Source organism: Cebus imitator, unplaced genomic scaffold, assembly GCF_001604975.1.
Source record: "Cebus imitator isolate Cc_AM_T3 unplaced genomic scaffold, Cebus_imitator-1.0 Scaffold138, whole genome shotgun sequence".
In the NCBI taxonomy this organism is placed as follows: Eukaryota; Metazoa; Chordata; class Mammalia; order Primates; family Cebidae; genus Cebus; species Cebus imitator.
Genome location: NW_016107453.1, coordinates 3,615,193 through 3,639,483, shown reverse-complemented (window position 1 = coordinate 3,639,483; position 24,291 = coordinate 3,615,193). Strand labels below are relative to the sequence as shown.

General features: G+C 40.2%; 1 protein-coding gene across 8 annotated transcripts in view; it reads right to left on the bottom strand.

Annotated features, from left to right (window-relative positions):
* The window catches only part of BACH1 (BTB domain and CNC homolog 1), a 47,068-nt gene extending 25,142 nt beyond the window's left edge, over window positions 1-21,926 (bottom strand). For 2 of the 8 annotated variants that reach the window (XM_017541936.2, XM_037743255.1), the window contains exon 1: window positions 21,798-21,926. The gene's annotated coding sequence lies outside the window, so the exon portion shown is untranslated. The other 6 variants (XM_017541938.2, XM_017541937.2, XM_017541940.2 and 3 more) reach the window with 6 other exon arrangements.
* Between the last annotated feature and the right edge of the window lie 2,365 nt (window positions 21,927-24,291).

Here is a 24,291-nt window from a genome sequence, read left to right as displayed (position 1 = left end):
GATCTTGGTAATAAGTCTTTTTATACAGTAAGATTTACTTCACACTACAAATATAGGCAAGTAAAACTACCTCATTAATAACATGGTTTAACACATGCAGAAACTTTTCTCAAGATGCTAAAAACAAGCAAAAGTTATAATAATTTTATTTATTTTTAAATACATATTAACATGTAATAGTCTCCAAATATTTTTTGATCACATACACACTATTAGCAAAAAGAAGTGTACCCCCAATACATGTATGCTTATCTATATTTTTCAGACACGTGCTACTATCCTAACATGCATGTTCTGAGAAACACAGACGTTCAAAGTAAGATTAAAAGAGTTCTAATATTTTCTTCCAGCATCTTATGGTCGGAAAAGATGATACTGTGAGGAGCTTATTGGCCTTTATCTGTGTAATGCCTCATGGTATCATCCCTGCATCATTCACTTCTGGTCTTCTGACACCTTATTGCCTGAAACATGGGAAGCCCTCAAATGGTCAGTGAGTGAGTAAATGGTACTGCTTTCAGATTTGTCACACACTCCAGGCAAAAATGAAAGAAGACGTAAGGACTACTGAAGTTCAGATGGACCAGACCCACATTATGGGTGAATTTTACCTCAAAGACAGGCTGTTTTAGCTGCAAAAAAATTAAAAAAATAAAAATAAATAAGCATTTAAAAATTCTCTTCCACCTAGTGTTTCTTTTTAAAGTCCTCAGTATATCTGAAATATTAAGTTCCTCAGAAGTAGTCAATGAAAATTAAAATCCCCCATTTGGCAGTTAAACATTACCTTAAGGTTAAGGATCACAACTTATTTACTGATTCAGCATACCACATGAAATCACTGGTAACTTCAAAATTAAACACTAGCTCTAACTCCAGTTTGGGCACATAAAAGAATATAAATTTATTTTTAGCAGTTAGTCTTAATACTTCAGTTATCAACAAGGAATTAGTGTTAAGAATAATAGGGAAAACCATGAATCAAAAGAGTTATGTATTTTTGGGGGATGGCACCACACAGAGACCACTGCCCTCTTCTTTCTTCAAGACTACACACCCTGCCCAGACCACAATGCCCTCCCAACCAAGCTGGACTCCATGGCTGACCTCCTGCTATGTCCCTGTACCCAAGCTCCCAGGCTCCTTATTCTTTCCTGATATTTGGGATGCACACCCTTTAAACTATACTAATCTTACTTTTGTAGCTCATCATTCTTTTGAACACAGCACTGCCAGAAAACACTGTAGAAACACACAGACTGGTGTCACTACAAATTCACAATGTGCAGTCTCAGGCTCTCAGTACTGTTTACCAATTTTTTGTTATATCCCTGTCTTTTGCTATGTTCTCTGTAACAGCTTTCCAACTTGCCACCCTTCTCCTCCTGATATCAGCATCTCTCCTGGTAAATCACCATAACTGGGACTCAACATCAGAAAAAAATACTCCTCCTACCACCTCCACCAGGTTCCCTCTTCTGCTGAAAACAATCTGTAATGTACTGTCTTAATCCCATGCCATTCCTGCTTCTCTGGGACCCAATACCTTGTCTTAACACCCTGTCTCATATGTATGTCTCCCTCTATGCTGGCTCCTTCCCATAGTTTAACAAACACACTTAAGTCTCTCCAGAGACTGTCCTAAAGATGTCAACTATTAATGGCAAATCATTAAGCTCTAATTCTTCACCAGGCACTGAGCTAAGTGCTAGACAGTTTCTATCATTAGTGCCTCACAACAACCCTATGATGCTCCTCTATCATCCCAATTTTACAGATGTGGATACCAAGCTCAGTGAAAAGCATCTTGGCCAACATCAAAAGACCAATAAGACAAAGAAGGGGAATTGCCACCAGACATTTTTTAACTATTCCATCACTCTGTCTCCAGTTAGTACTAGCTGAAGGCACAGTATGAAGACTCACTGCAGTAATGCGGAGAACCAGGTATTACTAAAAGGTTATGCTTCAGAATAAGGAAATAGACCCACACAGAAAGCAAGAAAAAAAAACTGAACCTGAGCTTCAGAAAGAGGATGACTCTGGGCCTTAGACACTGAAACCTAAAGGTTCTTTAGATCCCAAGGTGACTCCACACAAATAATTCCTACACCTTTACCCTAGAGCTGCTAGTAGCCCAACTACATACATCTGTGGCCCATAGCTTCTCATCCTGCCACCAGTTGGCTGACTATTCACCTCAAATTCCAGAGACAGAGTTTACTCTCTGCTCAACATCTATTTAGGCAGTTTTCGGTAACACATCATCTCATGGGTTCACAGCCAGCTTACAGATTTGCTGCCCCTGGGTGAGATGCCAACCCCAAGTCCTATCAGCTGCAGGTGAAAGAAACTAGAGATTCAGGTAGCAAAACAGCCACCCAGGAGGACCCCTCTAAGAAGGATCAGTCTCCCTTAAAGTGGACTGAATACAGCATGCACCATGATTGATGCTCTTCACACAATAAATCTGGGACTCATTCCTCATTTCTTCCTCAGCTGGGCACCTCTATCTAATTGCTTCCGGAGTCCTGCTGTCTCTACCTCTTAACACTGAGGTCCACTTCTCTCCACCTGCACCAGCACAATTCTAATCCAAGCCATCATCAGCACCTGCCTGACAAATCCTGTTTAACCTTCTGTAACAGCTCACAAGCTCACAAATGTACAAGTATAGTTATACAAAATAAAAAGAAAAACAAAGTTTCACATGTCAATATTTATGCTTATTACATGCATGTAGTCTGATATTTTCTATTCAATTTTTTTTAAAATCCCCGTTGTGATCCATTCAATTTCAAGTCCCCTAATGGCCCATCATCTACGCACTGAAAAAAACAGGCCCCATGGCAAACAACTCAGGATTTAGAGTCTCCGAATTTAGAATCTTACATTATCCGGGTTCAAATCCCAGCTCTGCAACTTACTAGCTATATGACCTTAGCCAAGTTGCTTAACCTCACTGTCTCAGTTCCCTCATCTATAAAACAGAACACCACCTCACTGAGATGTTCTGAAGTATATATGAGATGATAAGGGAAAAGGGTTTACAGCACAGTGCTGGGTCTACAGTAAGGAAACAGTATTAGCTGTTATTAATGGTGATAATATTAACAAAAGCCTTAAACCCCTAAAGCCCCTCTTGATCCCCTCCAATGCAGTCTCTTCATAACAAAAATCCTATGTTGTCTTCCAAATAAATGACTTATGATCACTTCAAAATCCTTAATATGTCCTCAAGTCCTATGTAGCTGGGTTTTCCATCCATTAATCCAGACTTAAAGTCAAGCCATTGCCCCCCTCTTGCTATTCTCTAGCCTCACTGCCTCTTCTTTCATGCTCCATAAACACCAAGCTCCTACCGATTTCAGGGCCTCCACATACACTGTGCCCACTATCTGGACTTCTACTCTTTAGCCGGCTAATACCTTACCTTTTAGGTCTCTGCTTAAATGTCACAACTTTGCCTGATTTGTTCTCTGCCATAACCCAAGCATACCTATTAGAACAGGTATAACAGAGTAGCTGGTCCAACACAAGTACACATTGCTGAATGAACAATTTCTTATTTTTAATACAAAAACACATCAGAGATCATCTAGATCAGCAGTCCCCAACCTTTTTGGCACCAGGGATGGGTCCCATGGAAGACAATTTTTTCCACAGATGGGCCGAAACTGTTTCAACCATCAGGCATTAAGAGTCTCATAAGGACCGCACAACCCAGACCCCTTGCATGCACAGTTCACCATAGAGTTCGCACTCCTACAAGTATCTAATGCTACTGCTGAGCTGACAGGAGGCAGAGCTCAGGCAGTAATGCTCACTTGGCAGCCACTCACCTCCTGCTGTGCGACCCAGAAGTTGGGGACCCCGACCTAGATCTTCTTCCAAACACAGCCCAGTTATCTATTTCAACATATGTGGGACAATGTCACTGAGCCAAGTATTCAGAGAAAAGTTATTGGACAACTTTTCCAGAGCCTTGAGGGGCAATAAAGAGGCCAACTCATCCCTCTGGAAGTCAAAAACATATCTGCAAGACAACAGGCAAAAAAAGAGCAAGGAATGGCAACTATAAGCATGGCTGATACAGCTGACCTACAGTAATGAAAAGACCTTGCCCTTTGCTCTCATTAGCTTGAGGCACTGTAGAAGAGTGTTCTAGTGTTCTGAAAATCACTTCTCCTAATCCTGGAAACCATCTAAGTGGTGGTCAGCAATCCCTTTTTACCCAGTAATTTAACTATGTAACAACTATACCAGACAAGAACAGCACACTCATGTCATCTAAGGTCCATCACGCACCTTCTCACATTTCACAAACCTAAAAAGTAAAACACTCCAGCCTTCCAGAATCTAAAATTCTATTAATTTATTAATACTAAATTTAGATTCCTGTGTTACACGTGAGTTTTTCTATATTCTTAGAAATACTATTGTTATCATTCAAAATAAAAGTTTGAAATTGCCAATTCACTCACTAGTGCTGATAAAGAATAAGCATTTTAAAACTTTCTACACCTCAATTTGGAAATAACTTCTGCTCTCTGATGAATGTATGTAATTTAAGTTTTGATACAGTTACTACACAACATTTTTATTTTCAAAACCATACAGAAAGTAAAACAATATGTTATGACTATCAAATTACGTAACTTTAAAGGTAACTTATTTAAAGAAAAAAAAACTTGTAAAAACCTAAGGTGAACATCTGATCATGGAGCCAGGTCTATAACACTGCATATAATACAAGTCAGAAGATAACTTTGTATAAAGTTCCACGTTTGCAAAAGAGCTGGAATTTTATTTACCTCAAGTCTCAATGAACTATGTTGTGTTTTAATTCTCAATGAAGAAGGGTACAATAAATAACACCTCAATTTCTTTTTTTTTTTTTTTGAGACAGAGTTTCGCTCTTGTTACCCAGGCTGGAGTGCAATGGCGCAATCTCGGCTCACCGCAACCTCCGTCTCCTGGGTTCAGGCAATTCTCCTGCCTCAGCCTCCTGAGTAGCTGGGATTACAGGCACGCGCCACCATGCCCAGCTAATTTTTTGTATTTTTAGTAGAGACGGGGTTTCACCATGTTGACCAGGATGGTCTCGATCTCTTGACCTCGTGATCCACCCGCCTCGGCCTCCCAAAGTGCTNCCAAAGTGCTGGGATTACAGGCTTGAGCCACCGCGCCCGGCTACCTCAATTTCTTTTAAAAAAAGGCGACCATACATATTTTATCTTCATTGAACAATGGCAAATGTTCTTCCTACAAGTGTTAGCTGTGCCACCGGATGCACTAAGTGCTATGAAAACACAAATAAAAGACTGTCCCTTCAAGAACATAACCTAGATATGTTTAAAATAAAAATGACACCTCAAAGTAAGAGATAATGATCATTATAATCAATTTACACAGGAATGTGGACATTCGAAAAGGTATTTATTTGAAGTAAGTCTTCAAACAAAAACTACTTTCCTGGTCAATTAACCATAATATTTAATTAATCAGAACAGTTATTTCACTAATAGTTCTGTTAGTCAAGGGTGTGTGTGGTTGGCCAAAACTGGTGGCCAGTGGACACCAGGAATGGTGCATATGGGCAACTGTCAGCCTTTTAACGAAAGCAGTGCCCTGATCTGCAGCCCAGTCCATTCCTCAACACCTGCCTTCTCCCTTTTTCAGTGGCTATGTGGAATTTCTACCTTTGCCTCCTTATTGTTTCTGCCTAACATCACCTTCATCAACTTAATTATTTTCACCTCACTCAATTGCAGGGCAGGGTCTTCAATGGCTCAGAAGACAGGCAAACTCCTTTCACTATGACATCTTTCTTAACTCCCTAAGCTAAGAAAGCTAAGCTCCCTAAGACCAAGCTTCAAAATCCCCTAAGCCATCAGTTCCTGTTACAATATACCTAAGATACCCAGAGTTTGAGTGTTCTTCTGAAATTAGGTGAACCTTACATTCAGTTTTTCAAGAGGATGGCAAAGATCCAACATGTATCATGTGTCATGTGTAGACACATGACATGATCCACATGTATCATGTGTCTACATCTTTGACTTTCCTTTAAGGGTCTTTATTTTAAAAATAATTTTAAATTTAAGGTGGAGATTCCCTAGGAAAAAAATATTTCCAAAGCCATGGCTTTTCTATCATTCTATATTTCTAAAGGAAACATAACATCAAAAAGTCTGTTGAAACTTAATTCAGTACAGTAACCAGGAAGAGAAACTCCGTGATCAAGTTGTTATTTTCGTTAACCTTTTACAGGCTTAAATATAACTGTTTAAACATCTGTATTTGATAATCACATTTTCTAAAGTTATTTCTCTCAGCCTTAAGAAAAGCCTTGAGTATGACTGGATAAGGTACACAAACATTTTGAAAAGGCTGAACGAAAATGGCAAACAAAAAAAAGTCTGAACTAAGGTAAGTAGCAGTGGAGCTTATAGCAACACCAAAAATGATGAGTAAATAGCCTGGTAATTTACATTAGAACTATTACATAACTAAAGATGCTATCGCTTTTTTAAAATTGGCAAAGGGGTAATCAACACCATTTTTGCAGCTCATGATTATTACAACACGTGAGGTCCCATACAGGCAAGATTTTTCATTTACTTTTCCTAATATTAAAAAGTATATAGTTAAGTCATGGACCTCTTTTTTTATAGTTGCTGGATCTAAATCCACATTTGAAATTATGAAACTAACGTTAAGCTTATAAGAGAAGAGTCTGAACTGCTAGATAACTTCGAAGGAGTTATTTATAGACTCACCTACTCAAAGGTCAAAAATAAAAGGTATAGCTGGGCATGGTGGCTTATGACTGTAATCCTAGCACTTTGGCAGCCCAAGGTGGGTGGATCATGAAGTCAGCAGTTCGAGACCAGCCTGGCTAACATGGTGAAACCCCATCTCTACTAAAAATACAAAAATTAGCTGGGTGTAGTGGTGCACACCTGTAATTCCAGCTACTCAGGAGCCTGAGGCAGGAGAATCGCTTGAACCGAGGAGGCGGAGGTTGCAGTGAGCCGAGATCACGCCACTGTACCCTAGACTGGACGACAAAGTGAGACTCTGTCTCAAACAAATAAACAAACAAAAAAGATGTTTTACTTCCCAAATTAACAAATTCAACTTTGATAATTCCATGTCATAAGTTTAGAAGAGCTTGGAAGAAAATACAGAACAAGATGAGAAAGAACATAGGAAATCCAAGCTCCAGAACCAAAACAAGACTAACAGATTCCACTGTTATAGCTTCTTACCACAAAGAATTTAAGAAACAATGAAATCTTTTATTTCCTTAACATATTTGGCATCTATCTGATTCTGAATAGGATTTTTACCTCTGCTATGAAAATATGAACTACTAACTAGAATTGGTCCACATCCGTAAAGCTTATTTACTGAACACATATTTTTTGTCATGCATTTGCCAGTCACTACTTTTTAAGCAACTCTGAGGTATGCTTTATATAGAATAAACGATATCTACTTAAAGCATACAATTCAATGAGCTTTAACACTGTATGTGTGCATAAAACCACCACCACCGCAATCAAGATATAGAAATTTCCATCAGTCCTCAAAATTTCACGTACCCCTTCATGGGCATGACATGTGCCCTTCCCCAAGCCCAATTCCAGGTAACCAACAACTTGCTTTATGTCACTATGGATTAACGTGCAAATGGAATCACACATTATATACTCTTATTTCAGGTTTCTTCCACTCAACCTAATGATTCTGCGGTTTTCATTTGTTGCATGCATCAGATGTTCCTTTATATTACTGCATAACACTCCATTACATGGATATGCCACAATTTGTTTATCCATTTGACTCTGATGGACTACTATAATAAAGATGCACCCTTGCATTGTTCTCAGTTTGAGATTATTGTAATGTCATGAAAATCATGCATGGACCTTTCTGTTTTTTTATTTTTTAGCTCATCAGCTATCATTAGTGTTAGTGTATTTTATTTGTGGCCCAAGACAATTCTTCCAATGTGGCCCAAGGAAGCCAAAAGGTTGGAGAACTGTGCTCTACATTCTCATTAACCCCTGGTACTGTCGTCTTTTTAATCCTGCCTATCCTAATATGTATGGTGGTATCTCACTGTGGTTTTACTTTGTACTTCTTGATAAGTAATGATGTTGAGCCCCTTTACATGTGCTTATTAGCCATTTGTATATATTCTTTTGTGAAATGTCTAATTTTTCTGGGCTTTTTAATTCTTATTAAATTCTACTCTAAGAGCTAGCTGAATTCTGATTAGGATTGCAATAAAACTATAGATCAATTTGGGGAGAACCAACATCTAAAAAACCGAGTCCTCCAATACAGCACCTCTCTCCATTTAGTAGGTGTTCTTCACGTCAGCATTATTGTCTTTTTAGTAAAGGGGTCTTGTGAAACTTTTGCTAAATTTATTTCTCAGCATTTAATGTTTATAGTTATAGTTACTGCAAATCAAGTTGGTTTTTTAAATTCGTTTTCCGTTTTTTTTGTTTTTTTTTTTTTTTGCTGCTCTTGTGTAAAAACAAAATTATCCTTTCAAATATCAACCATGAATTCTGCAACCTTACTTACTTAATTTGCTTACTAGTTCAGATAGTTGTTTTGTAGATTCCATAGGATTTTCTATGCACATAATCACATCATCTAAAAGCTGAGATAATTTTACTTCTTTCCCATCTTTATGCTTATTTCTTTTACTTCCCTTATTGCAATGACTGAACAGTGAGAATGGTGACAGTGGGCACCATCTCATTTCCATATAAGGAAGGTGTTCAATATTTTACCACTGTTAACTGTAGGCTTTCTAAGATGAGCAACTAATGTGCAGAGAGGCAGGTGCAGCTGTTACTATCCTAACTAACTTAAGGCTCCCACAAGAAACTGAGAGGGGAGGGGAGAAAAGCAAAGAATGAAAATTCCCCCAAAGCGTAAAATTTCCCAACTCAGCGTCCTCCAAGGTATGGCCTACACCACTTTCTAAATACTTACACCTCAGATACCCCTAAAATCCCACAGTCAGGGACTGAAGATGAGAAGGACAAAGAGTTCTTATCAGGGAGCACAAGTAAGGCCATAAAGACTTTTCCAGAAACTCTAAAACAGCAGCTAACTGCTCTAGGGATACTTACAGGTGGATAGCACAAAATATTAATAACACTTTATAACTTGAGGACCCCACTGTCAGTTGAGCATGTCACTTTACATTTCTCTGTGACAATTTTTTTTTTTTTTTTTGGCAAACTAGGAACAAGGATAGTACTTCTGGGGCAGATTCAAATGAAATAATATATTTCATCTTCTTAGGACAATGTCTGGCACATAATGACTGCTCAATAATCATCAGCTATTATTTGAATTTGATGCCAGAAATGTTTTTTGAGTAGCACAGGGCAACACTGAAACTGTAAAGAAAGAAATACAAGAGTACACTACTCAGCTCAGTGCCCAGTATTGACACGGCTATGATAACATAAATGAAACTGGTTAACTGGTTTTCAACTTTCAGAATAGACAAATAATGGGAGGATGAATTATGACTATAGCACATAATGTAAATAATATTTAACTCTGACAAAACAAGCTGAGAGACAGAATCAGAAAGAATGGGAATAGTATTTCCACACAACTTACAATGTGCAGAGTCAAAAACACTGTCTTAGATTAATGAGACAAGAAAAAGAAATAGAAAAAAATGTTTAGAGCTGGAGTTGCAGAGGTGATCAAGAGTAGAAGTGAAATTAATAATATGATTACAAAGACAGGTGAGAGAATAGTAGAGATAAACAAAATCATCATCCGCAGTAACAGTAAGTCAACAGATAATGTCTTAGGTTGATAAATAAACTGAGGTATAAACAGAAAGACAGAGGTATCCACCAAAAACATTAAACAGCAGAAATCAGCAAACATTGAACATATCTCTAAAGCAGAATTAGGGGTGAGGTGCGGCAGATAAGGTTGTTCTCTTTACTTTTCTTGAAAAATTTTTTTGGTTGTTGTGGAATCTCCCAAAGAATGCCAATTATGTTTCCCCCCTTTAAAGTAGATATTTCCTACAGTTGTCAGCAGATAATTGGTTTATCACTACATGGTAAGTTAATGGGCCCTAAAACTTAGCAGCTTCTTCACAATAATTACTAAAGAACAAATTAAATTTTATAGAAACCTAAAATAAAAAAATAAAGACAATCCTGCTATAGGAAAATAAGGAAAAAGACCCATCAAGTCAAGCCTAACCATGTAACAAGAGCAAATGTGCATTTGTGAAACTGAATAGACAGCCTAAGTAGGTAGCTCCCACCCTATTTGTCTCACAAAGCCCTTTGAAAAGCATGAAATGTTAAACACACAGAATTACTAAGGACAAGGGGAAATCAAGTTTTAGGTTATTTAAAGGCTACCAGCAGCCCTAGATAATCAGTAGATTAACACTCTACTTATATCATCAACTGTGTGATCTTCTGCAAATTACCTGGCTTAACACTTCCTATAATAAAAATTCAGTTAAGCTTGTTAAGGATCTCAAGATAAAATGAAAATGTTAAAACTGCACAAGTATGCCCAAAATAACTGCTAATTTCACAGACCTAAAGAATTTCCAATTAAAAGAGCACATTGATTCAGAATGACCCACTTCTGTCACAGATAAGGAACTACAGTCTTGAGAAAGCCAATAACTTAAAAGATTGAAACAGTCTTTGCTGCAAAGTCCAAGTATTACATTTCAAGTCATGTTACATGACTCAAGTGGTATGTGGGGAAGAACAGGTCAAACTGAGGATATATGGAAGAACAAAAGTACAAGAAATACTTCAAGTATCCTGTGTATGATGAGAATGAACACTATTAAGACAAACAGATTAAATGGGCATTTGTGGAACAACAAATTTCTCCTATGAATCAATATCTGATGAATTTCTTTTCTTTCTTTCTTTTTTTTTGAGGGAGTCTCACTCTGTTGCCCAGGCTGGAATGCAGTGGCACAATCTTGGCTCACTGCAACGCCTGCCTCCTAGGTTCAAACAATTCTCATGCCTCAACCTCCCAAGTAGCTGGGATTATAGGCGTGCACCACCACACCCAGATAATTTTTATATTTTAGAGACAGGATTTCACCATATTGGCCAGGCTGGTCTCAAACTCCTGACCTCTGGTGATCCGCCTGCCTCGGCTTCCCAAAGTGCTAGGATTACAGGCATGAGCCACTGCACCCAGCCCTGATGAATTGATTTCTAAATAACACTCATTGGATAATATAACCAATAACCAATCTCATACATCACTGAAAGGAACCTGACACTAAACTATGCTCAGCTTAAATCATCAAGGTCTATAGTTATACATACTACATATGGAAAACTAGAAGAATGCTAGAAAGCATTTCACTACAAGTTACTTTCAATATAGAGGATTAAGTATCCATGTCCTACATCCATAATGAAATATTAAAGATTCTTCATATGTCATCTTGTTTTTAAACTTTAAAAGTTATACCTATGATTCGTATTCTTTATTTCCAACTGCACAGAGGAGGTGAAAGCCTTAAAACTAATTGAAGGCCAGAATGACCCTCTGTAGGTTTAAGAGTTGACACACATAGTATGCATAGTAACTGAAAAGACAAAATAAACAAGAAAAAGTGCTCTTCAAATTCCTAACTATACACCAACTCACAATAAAATTGAGTCAAAAAGCGGGTCAGGGGTGGGAGAGGTGCTTAAGAGTTTGAAAAGAATGTTAACGATTTTAATTAAATAAAGCAGAAGTTACCATACAGCAATCAGTATATCACATAAATCACAGATTTGAAACTGTTTTATTCAAGTAGAGATACTAAACTGAGATGCCTTATTTAAAAACAACCTAATCCATTAATCCCTAAAAACCACCATAAGGCCACAGTTTCTCAATATACATAGCTAAAACTAAAAATGTAAGTCTATTTTTTATTATGTTAACTTGGGAGTCAAAATAATCATTTCTAAAATGAGGATTTCTAAGCTACAGATTTTCCACCAGTAGTCCTAATAACTACTTTTTATTGTATTATAACCACAAGATTCAGCCAAATAAGTAATAATTTGGGAGGCATAAAACTGAAATATATATCAGTTTAAATAGCATTTGAGGAACTACTGAGTAGGTAACTACTATTGCATTTATCTGAGACAAAAATTATACTAGAAGTATAAGTCTTTCTAAATTCTACCCAAAAAAACACCAGTTCAGAAGCCCACTCTGGCCATTTATCACAGTCTATTTGTTACTCTCAAAAAGAAACAACCATTAGCAATTAGTTTTCATTTTGTAAATTTACAACACTCAATTGTTTATGGATTTACATTATTTGTCTGCCTTTCACAGCACAGGACGCACCAAAACCTGGGATGGAAAAGAAGAAAGAATGAAACATTAAGAATGCTTTTACACAGTGACCACACGGGTATCTCCCTTATCTACAGGGGATACAATCCAAGACCCCAGTAGATACCTAAAACTATAGACAGTAACGACCCTATATATACTAGCTATTTTATTAAGCACAGTAAGAGATTAACAAATACAAAATAGAACAATTATAACTATATACGGTAATAAAAGTTATGTGAATGTGATGTTTGTCTCTTTCTCAAAAAATCTATTGTATTTAATATTTTTGGACCTCATTTGACCATGGGTAACAAACGGCTGAAACGTGGGTGGGGAGCCCACTGTATTTCAAAATTGCTAAGAGTAGATTTAAAGGTTCTCACCATACGCACACACACAAAGGTAAGTGAGGTAATGGACATGTTAATTAGCTTGATTTAGTCTTTCTACAATGTACATGTACACCAAAACATCACATTGTAGCCCATAAATATATACAATTATTATTTGTCAATTAAATAAATTTTAAAGTGCTTTGAAAAGTTAGGACTACTACAAGAATACTGTATAAACTTAAGGTGGCATTAATTTTGAAGTCTGAAATGAATGACAAATAAACTAACCACAGGACAGCTTTCCCTTCGAGGAAAGGAATGAGTGCACAGAGAAGGGGAGATGTTCCTGTTTATACTCCTGATTCAAGAATTTGGGTTCTAAAGAATCCTAACCCAACTAGCCAATGAATTCACCATTCTATCTGAGCCAGGCTGGCCTCAGTACTCAGTACAAGCCATATAGATCACAAGTGGGTGTGCACTATGGACTGAGAAACAGAGTGGTCCTCTTGGTATACACATAATCAGAAGCTACAAGATATAATTATATGTTCTCCTCTCCCTGAAAGGAATAAGACAATAGCAGGAAATTTTTGAAATGTTTAGAGTACTGAAAGAAATTTATACATAAATTTATTGGCAAATTAGACATTTTCAATTTTTAAATAATTTTTAAATAAAACATTGATTTGATTGCAAAAGTGCTACTTGATCATAGAAGAAAATGGCATAAAAAAAGAAAAAAAAAGGCACCTAAAATTCCAAATCCAAAGACAAGCACATTTCCTTTTTCTCCTCAGAAGTTTGTATCTATGTGTAGTGATGGCAGAACTAGTAGACAAGGATGTCACTGTTAACTTCACACCATTCGCCCCCTCACTTTCTAATCAAACCCTGATTGTGATCACGTATCTACTCTCAACCTCAGGCCATCAATTTTCGAGGAAATAGACCCCAGTCACAACCTAAGACGAATCACGATCCATTTATGCCAATCACAGCAGTGCCGTTCCCCTTGACCTCGACTGGTTCAGGCACTGGCTTGTGCGCAATGCTGGCCTATGAACAGAAGAGAGGGGGATACAGTAGCATCTACTATGAGGCTTTAGGGAAAAGTTTTTCTCACTGATAAAAACAACCTAGAAAAAAAAAGTGTCTCTTCTTCCAGGAAACTTAGTCATATTTTCTTGTGACACTTGAACTTGTTTGTGGCAGCCATCTTGTAACCGTTAAGAGAAACTTGCCAAGGATAAAACGAGGTTGTTGCCTGCATCTTCAACATTTTTCCATTGACCAGATTTTTAAATACACACACACACACACACACACACACACACACACACACACACACACACACCCTCCCTTCCTAACCCAACTTTCCCCTACTAAAATCTATTTCTCTCTAGTCTTACAGCTAAGCTTCTCAAATGAATTGATACAAGTTGTTTCCTCCACTAACCTATGCATTTATCATTAAACATCCCTAAAGCTTTCCCGATTTCTCAAAACTTAGGCTTCTAATAGTCTATGGTTCCACAGCACATTTTACATGTTACTACCATAGCAATCAACACATACTATGGGAATGGTTTACCTGTCTACTAGACTGTCACTTCTGAAAAGTTCATTATTGCCAATATCTTGAAAAGTTCCTGGCTTATAAAGCCCTAAATAATTGTTTCATAAGTTAAATGTAAACCAAGTATTTAACATGTAGGAATGCCAAAAATATTGAAATGAATTTAGCAACCCTGCTGTCTGCATACACCAAAAGTTAAATAAGTGTTTGTGTGAGTCTGGGGAGAACAGCAGCAGGGACAGGGAGAAAAGCGAACAAAGTGCCTTGAAACTTAAAACACAGTTCTTCCTCACTCTTCAGAGATTAGAGAGCTATTCCAAGCTAATTCAGCAATAAAGGAGAAGTTGTTACCACACTGGCATCTGAAAGGCAGTGGTAGGATAGCTCTTCAGAATCCAAGTTCCTCTGCTGCTTGTGACCACTGCTGCCAACCTGCTCAGAGAAGGTGGCCCAGCCTTTCTGGGGTCTGGAACAGACAAACTAGTCCAAAGACAGGAGGCCCTCAGAGATAAAATACATTTTTTAGAAATCTACAGAAATACACCTACAGCTTGATTAGCACTTGTGATAGCCCTTTACCACAAAAAGACAACAAAAAGGTAAATTTAATCATAATTACATGTTCATCCCCAAGCAGCATTTCCTTTGACTTCTCTGGATGACAACTGAAACTGAAGGCATGCCAACAAAGAACCCAGTCAGCTGGGCAAAATGCTTTCTACTTCAGCCTTTTGCTAATGTGAGGAAAAAGGAAAGATTACAAGAGCCAAAAGCTTTTGTTTCCTTATCTCTTTTAACCTGAATGATGACTCTGATCTAGGGGAGTACCCAGAGCCATGCTGAGAATATACCTAAGAAAAACAGTTGACAAGAAGACATCATGAACCGCCATCTTCCTTTATGAAGCTTAGTTTGGCGAAATTCCATTTGACCCAGCAATCCCATTACTGGGTATATATCCAAAGGATTATAAATCATTCTATTATAAGGACACACGCACATGAATGTTCACTGCAGCACTGTTTACAATAGCAAAGACCTGGAACCAACCCAAATGCCCATCCATGATAGACTGGACAAGGAAAATGTGGCACATATACACCATGGAACACTATGCAGTCATAAAAAACGATGAGTTTGTGTCCTTTGTAGAGACATGGATGAATCTGGAAACCATCGTTCTCAGCAAACTGACAGGAACAGAAAATCAAACACCACATGTTCTCACTCATAGGTGGGTGTTGAACAATGAGAACATATGGACACAGGGAGAGGAGCATTACACACTGAGGTCTGTGGGGGGGACCAGGGGAGGAACAGTGGGGGGTAGGGAGTTGGGGAGGGATAACATGGGGAGAAATGCCAGATATGGGTGATTGGGATGGAGGCAGCAAACCACATTGCCATGTAAGTACCTATGCAACAATCCTGCATGTTCTTTACATGTACCCCATTACCTGAAACGCAATAAAAATACATATATATATAAATTATATAATAAAGTGTTGAGAGAAAAAGAGAGAGAGAAAGACATCAGATACATTGGAAATTAAAGAGGGCTGGGCCAAGATCAGATAACCACTGTACATTTTTTTAAATAATGTTTAAATATAAAATACATGTTAATGAAATTACAACCTAATAAATTTATTCAATCTTTTATAGCCACACATTTTATAACAAACTGTCTGATGGAAAAGTAACTGCACTAATTTAGCTGACTTCCAAAAGACACTGGTACACTTTAAAAAACGAATAAGGCATTAAGCATATGAAGACATCAGTAAACAGGAAGTTGGGTGGATAGGTCTCCCTATTTCTTCAATAGGACCCTGAGAAGTTTACCTCCTTGAAACAAAAACACCTCCCTAGGGTCCTGGAGGCAGACAAGTCAACAAAAAGAAGAGATAACTGGAAAAAGGGTGTGTTGGGGGAGGGAGGGACATTACCCTTACTATATTATTTACTCTATAGCCCTGGAGGTAGGCTATTACCAATGTCCAGGCTACAAAGGAATTGAAAACATTTTTTAGTGTAATTCCACTTTAATGAGGGATGGGGAAGTGGAGTGCAACTGTCCACTATGACTGATCTGATCTAAAAATGATAAATTTAAAAAGTGAAAATAACTTTACCTGATAGAAACTGGGAATAATTAGGGGCCAGGCGCAGAACCTCACGTCTGTAATCCCAGCACTCTGGGAGGCCAAGTCGGGTGGACTGCTTAAGGTCAAGAGTTCAAGACTAGCCTGGCCAACATGGTGAAACCCGTCTCTACCAAAACACAAAAACTAGCTGGACATGGGGTGGGGGGGCCTGTAATCCCAGCCACTAGGGAAGCTGGGGCAGGAGACTTGCTTAACAAAGAGACGGACACTGCAGTGAACTTGAGATCATGCCCCTCTCTCAAAAAAAAAAAAAAAAAAAAAAAAAAGAAAAGAAAAAAAAGAGAGAAACTGGGAATAATTCGTTTATTACAAAAACATTAGTTTGAACGATGACTTTCCTAAGGCATTGAGAAAAGTATTTACATTTATCTTTCAAATAACATGACCTGCAAACAATTTCAGCTACATTAATGGAACATTTTCTAAATTGTGTGGGTACTGAGAAAGGAACCAGCTGCCAGACAATTTCACTGCATGCCCACTATGCTCATACAATGGTCATTAACTACCAAGATTCTGGCTACCACTATTTCTTCTTCCTCATGTTTGCTTTGGGGCACTTTTTATGATCCTATGGATATTTTCTAACCTGTCCCTGATCCTAAACAAAGAATCTGTTCCAGAGGAGTGATGATATTCAAAGTATTAGACATATAAGACATTTAACATCTAGAAAACCAAATTATATTTTGTTCAATTCTAAGCCAATTATGAGTAAAAATAAGTCACAAGATTTATGTCTATTTTAGGAGATGAACTAGAATGACTTAATTCCAGCTGCTTCCTCAATAATTACACCAATAACAAAAGCAGAAAGTAACAAGCTAAATAATCAAAAGAATTTCAACTCAGTGCAGACTTACAAGGTACAACACACAATGTTCTTTCCTTTAATCTGTTAAACATTCCCAAGTTTCAAAACCACAGAACTAGAATGAACCCATATCATACCACCTAGTCCAGCAACCAACAGTTTTTTAAAGAAACACATCCAAACAGAAAGACACAGATTCTCACCATCAGGAAACTGACACTGTGGTTGAGAGAATGGTCAAAATAACACGACCGTTCTGAATTACAGGTACAAGAAGCTATATGAGAAACATATCCACTGTATTCATATCCATTTCGTGGATAATTTTTCTATATTAGTATAGGCATATCATCTAAAGAAAACACAATAATTAGAAGCAACTAACTGGCATACAAATTTACATTCCAAATGTTTCCAACAAACTGGATAAGACCCAGGAATATGTATTGAAAAACTAGTTCTGTCCTGGTATTAACAAGCAGGGAGGGGTGGACAGGTTACCAAAGCTGCCAGGCCACAATGTCTTCAACTACAACGTGGAAAAAACTAGGCAAAGGATGGCAAGTGTTTAAATTAACTGGTTAGTGACCATCTCAAGCATTCCGCTGAAACCGCTAGATTTCTTTAAGTAAAAAGCTATGTCCTGTGTTCCTTGTCCTCGGAAGTTGGGTGTATGTTTGAGATGGTGCTACTGCCTTAACATAAGAGTGTTCCCATCGTTTTTCCAGTAGCAGCAACCTGCTGCACTCCTCAGTCCCACTTGTGAGCAATAACTGCAATTCAGCCCTCAGCAGCTATGAAACATTGCTGTGTAACTAAGTACTTCCCTGATTCTGAACAGCAGATAATAACATCTTACATTTATTGATGTTTCTTATAAAGCTGGCACTGTTCTAACCACTTAACCCGTATTAACACATTTAATCCTCACAACAATCTGTCTGATACAGATTTTACTATCACCATCCCTGTTTTACAGAGGAAACAATGAGGCACTAGTTACCAGGTAGAAGAGCTTACCCAAGGCTTCAAAGTGGGTGACACAACCAGAACCTGACCTTAAGCAGTCTGGCTCCGGATCTACTTTTAAACATCCTGCTTATTGCTTCTTTGTCAACTGAACAGTGATTAAACCCACAACTTCAGTTGTTAGTGCACTGCGCAAGCCAGATGCCCGGGCTTCGGGGCAGTATAAGTCAATATTTTATCTGCAGTCATGAAATGTTTACTCTTTCCAACGGGCCTGGATTCTGGCGAATTGCGTTCATATTACCCATACCTTGGACATCAGTACATCACCTCATTTGACATATATTTTAAATCAAAACAATCTCAAAAATCATCACTCCACCACATAAAATAAACCCTCTGTTTAGAATGCTCAGGAAATGCAGGTTTTAGGGGTAAGACAATTCTCTCATTAACAGAACATTAGTCAGAAAATTAGGAGGGAAGTGGTGATTCCTAAAACATCAGCACTATGAAGAGAACCTCTGACAAGTGGTAATTGTAAAGGGCTTTGCAACTGTTATTCTGAACATCATCTCTCACAGTACAGGTGTGTGGAAGGCACATGGCACATGAGATTTAACTGAATGATAAATACTAACCACCCTCACCCCCCCCACCACCCCCACTAGTAGGAGGTTGATATTCTGAATAAATGCCATTTACCGTATTCATTAAGCAGGTGTAAGCTTGGCCAAAAAAAAAAAAAAAAAGACTTCAAGGGGTAAAAGTACAAAGTAATTTTCACAAAATTTGTGATATACATATTACATTCCAATGTGTAGATTATCTTCAAGTGTTTCCACTGCACCTTTTTACCTATCACTGCACTTCAGATCAAGTACATTTAAACAAACCAACCATAGGCTTGTCTCCAAATTCAAAATAGAGGTTATCAAATGAAATTTTGTGTTTTTTGTATTTCCATCCCCAATATCCACAATGAAACAAGAAATTTATACTCAAGCTTCTAATCTTTAAAGTAAAATACACAGAGAATAGACCTATAAAACTTAAATGGAATAATTAAGAACATTTTGAAAGAACTCTTAGGAGGAAACTATAAAAGAAAAAGCATTCTAGTTGTTGAAAGAATGTTATTGACAGTGATTAATGGACTATGCTCCCCAATAAAAAAGAAGTGGGGCTCATGTACAGGCATTATATAATATGTACATAATGCATCTTTAAGCTTAATGTCTTTCTTAAAAGACATTTAAAAAGTTTTAATATATTATTTCCAAGTGAACCTCCCTGCACCCCACCTTAGAAGCACTAATACTTAAAAAATTCATGATTTCCAATCTCTCTAGTCCCAGACTTAAAGCAACAAAATAGTTTTTCCCAATACAAAATGTTTTAAATTAACTACCATTAATAGAAATCATTTTTTTCACGAAAGTAAGGGCCAAATTCCCAGCTCTACATTTCCCATTCCTAAACTTTGTTTGCAATGAGGACTCATGTAACGATGTGGGTTGTGTGTTCCTTTTTAAAGCAAGAAGCAATGACACAAGGTGTAAAGACAGTAGTGTCATACAATCAAGACAACGAGACAGGTATATACGGTTGGCCATTCATTAAACAGCTCTTTCCAGACTTGACCCGATATAACCTGTTAACTCCACCCATATTGTGCTTACCCTCCTCTGGCTCCTGAAATTTCTTGTGTATGCATAAAAAGCCAAGGGCCATGAAAAACAGAGCAACTCCGCTCTGTGTATTTACAAAGAAATTTTTATGAAGCACGAATTAGGCTCACTGCTTGAAACCTACAGACCACATAACAAAACCACAAAAAGGAAACTAAGTCCAGTGAGAGTGGTAAATATTTTTGTTACAATACTGTTTATTGGGTTACTCCTAGCTGCCAATTTCTTCCCGAGTTTTGGCTCTCTCCAGTGCAGATTTATTCACAGACTTCAGGTAACGAGGCTCTGCGTTTAAATACCATCTCAGTGCTACTGGCCACTGCCTAAGAGTACTCTTCCACTTCACTGAATACCTGTACCAAAACAACCCAGCTGGGTCCCCTTCAGCCCTCTGAAGCAACCCCTCTAGAGCGCTCCTTGGCCTGTTATAGTGGAGGCATGTGATGAGAGAATCTGCACCAGCTGTTTCTAATTACCTCTCAAGCTGGGGCGAATGACTCAGCAACCAAACTTTTTTTTAAAGAGTCATCCTACCTTGTTAACCAACCAACATACTGAACCATAGTAAACCACTTGACAGAACCATAGGTTAAACAGCAATACAAGAGTCAGTACACCAAAGCTACTCTACTCCAAGCTGACTCACCAGGAACCTTTTTTTCCCTGGGCTACTTTAAGATGTCCAAAGGCAGAAGTGGCAAGTGCCTCCTAGCCCAGCCCATCCCTTGCACCACTACCCAAAGACCAGGAAGAAGCAAGCCGACCTCTTCCCATTTCTCTGCTTGACTACGTGAAGCGCTCAAGCGCTCCGCCACTAACACATCTGGGATTTCCACCCTTTAATCTTCTGAATTGCCTTCAATGCAAACCCTCTGGGATGTAAAGAGTGTTCAAATATATGAACAAATTCCCATGGCATCCGCCATGGGTAACAGTCCCTACACCTAGATAATTCTCCAAAAAGCATAGCATCCTACAAAAACAGTCTTTGCTCCTCCAAGCATGACATTGTAGCTTGTTTTTCTCATACACGTTCTTTCACAATTACTACTACACTTTACCTGGAATCAGCACACATTTTACGCAGAAGCCTCACTCCATAAAAGCATTCCGCACAATTCTACTCAATGACATGCAACTGCCGTGTAAGAATGAGAAAGCAACGGCACTCGTGTTACATTACACGAGCACAAAGCTGGTGTCTCCAGAATCAACGCCCACTCTCACCATATTGTGCGAGGCTTAATTACAAAGCGTGGGCAAAACTCCAACAAAGGGAGTCCTGGGATCTCCGGTCCCCGAAGCCAGTCTTCGCTAAATCCAGCTCAGCACGGTGGCCTTCTCTCCCCTGCCACAAACTCGGCCTTTCTCACGCGACTGCACGCGCGACAGGCACCAGACTGGGGAGACGCGAGGCTGGGCATGCGGTGGGAGGTGGCGGAGGACAAAACGGGGCCCCAGCCGCGAGGGCGGTGCTGATGTGTCACAGCCCGAGGGGGCCCCGGGCGAGGGGCCGGGCTGGAGCCCGAGGGCTTGGGGCGGGGACCCCGCGGCCACCGGCCCCCGCCCGCCCCGAGTAAAGTACGGCGCGCGCGGGTAAACAACAGCTCCGGCCACGGAAGGGGGTTCGGGCGCCGACGGGACGCCCCTTCCGGCGTCGCGGCCACTTCCAGGACTCGGACGGCAGGCGCCCCCCGAGCCCCGCCCAGCCCAGAAAGAGCCGCCTCCGGCCCGCCCGCGCCTCCCCCAGACCTGCCCGCGGGCCTCCCCTCACAGGCCCGCCGCCCCGACCGCGCCAGCCCTCCCGGAGAAGGCCGGCAAGACGACCGAGCCACTCACCAGAGCTGAGGCGCGGCGCTGCCCGACTGACTGCAGCGAGCGAACCCGGCGGGCGGCGAGGGCAGCGGTCAGGTGACTCACTCCTTCCGCGCGGCCAGCCGCCCCCTCCCTTCTGCGCCGCTCTGCCGCCGCCACCTCGCGGCGCCAAAACCCCGCCCGCCCGCTGGAGGCCCCGCCCCCGGCGCCGAGGCCCCGCCCCGCCGCCCTCGAGGCGGCTGTCAGCGAACGAGCGAGCGCGGTTTCTCGGGCCGGGGTCGCAGTGGCCGGAAGCCCACGCGGGGAGTTGCAGGGAGGGGGCATAAGGGCCAGGGCGGGGCGGGGTCTCGGGGAGGGGGCGGTGGGGTCCCTGAACTGACTTCCACTCGAGGACCAACTCCTCTCCCTTCTGAGGGCAGAACCGAAAGGCCGAGCGCCCCCTCGCCCCGGGAGCTGCAGGACGCCCTAATGCAGCCGCGCCGCAGCCTGCCTGTGTGCCCGCGGACAGCAGGAGGGAGAACGGGCGCTGGCCCCACAAGGCTCGCTTTACCCCCTTGAAAGCTCCTCGGCTGCCTGCCCTGGGGGTGGCGGGCGCCCAGCTTCACCGGGTATTTGAGCTTGCTGGTGGGCACATATGAAGTGCGTCCAGGTTTTTGTGGAGAGCGTCTAGCAGTTGCTCTACATCTGACAGTGAAACAAGGGCGCCCACGACAGGTGTTCCCTTTTCAATGTCGCTGCCAGGAAGCTTCCAGACAGGTTCAGCGCCCAGTGGTGTAGCCGGCCCATCTCGAGCCTGGGTTCCTTTTGGTGCTTTTTCTGGTGTTTATCCAACTGTCAGTTTTAAAATTATGTTCCCAAGCCATTTAACACTTCTGGGGTTCAAAGCACTGGCCGTCAGCAGAGAGGAGTGCACGCGCAGCGGAGTGGTCTGTGCACGCCAACCCCACAAGGTTCACAGCGGAAATGGCACGGACCTTGAGGCCTGTAGCCAAAGAACGATTTGTGTGAAGGGATTTTGTTGTTAGCTTTGGAGACAGCAACAAGAAGACAGACCTGGAGTTCCTGGGGCAAAAAGGATACCAAGATAAATAATTCAGGTATTATCACTAACATGACTGCATTTGCACCCACAGGCTGTGGGACTTGGGGACGTTTGAGTTACCTCCAAAATACATGAGAAAATCACATACGTGAAGTTGGATGGGAGTGCAAGGGGTGAAGTGATACATTATGATCCAGAATTACGGGGGGGGTGCTTCATGGAGGAGGTGACATTTGCATTGGGTCTTAATTGGGAAGAGTGGAACCCAGCAGTCCAGAGGTAAGAGGTTCTTAGCATCCCAGGCTGCCTGAGTTCATGGGAGTGCAGATACTTAGTGAAACATGAGGAAAGGACACTTGGAAACACACCATGAAAGAAGGATTGGAGTTCTTACAGACACATGGGAGTGTCCGAGGCTTTATTCTGCTTCCACTCTGAGCCAGTGGAATTATAGTCTTTCTTTTTTCTACAGCTATCCAGTTTCTTCTAGGGGAAGATCAAACCTTCCTCTTTGGGAAGAGCTCTTGCTTCTTTAGATAATAGCAGTGACATTTGCTAGCCTGAAAATTATGATGTATGCCCTGATATGTTTAATTATTTGAGAAGTTCTCACAAAGATATAGCAATGTGCTGAGAGTATCAACACAGGTGAGTGACTCTCAAGCTTCAGTATGGGTAAGAATATTTGGGGTGCTTGTTAAAATGCAGATTCCTGGATCCCATCCCCCAAAGATTCTAATTTTGTAGATCTGAGTAGGCCTACGGATCTGCATTTTTAATAGTGAAGCAGATGGTCTTCACATCTCACTTAAGTACTGAGTTAGAGATTATGGCACGTAGTAGGGACAGGACAAAAAATGAAATTGGAGAGTGAGATGAAACTGAGTCAGTATGAAAAGGGCCTCATGTGTTGCACCTGGAGTTTGGACTTTATCCCATGGGCTGCAAGAAGTGAGTAGGAGTTTTTAAGTCATGTGGTTGTTTTTAAAAGCTAATTCTGGTATTGAGAAGGAATGGGAGTGGAGGGAGTGGAAACAGATTGTAGGCTGAATGAAGGAATGAATGAATGATGATACTCAGTAAAAGATGTGGCACTTTTTGTTTTCAGTATTCTCTTGCTTTGAAACAAAACCACTTATAATATATTTCTTTTAAAACTTGAATATCAGTGTAAATATTCACAAACAACTATGTGTCCTGACCTATGCCTTCTGGACTTCCAGAGTTAGCATTAACATTGTTAGCTACCAGGCCAACAAACCTTGAGTAACCCTACTGTACGCAGAATCAAGAAAAGAGGCTACATCATTGGTCAACTTTTAAGAACATCAGCCTCAAGATCTTTTGCATTAACTCATACATTTATTAAAATATGTTACTATAACAGATTTTTAAAAATTATCTTGGGGTTATAATGAGACGTGCTTCTGCTCAATTCCTATTGAAGAAAAAATATTTAGATTTGGGGACCAAGAA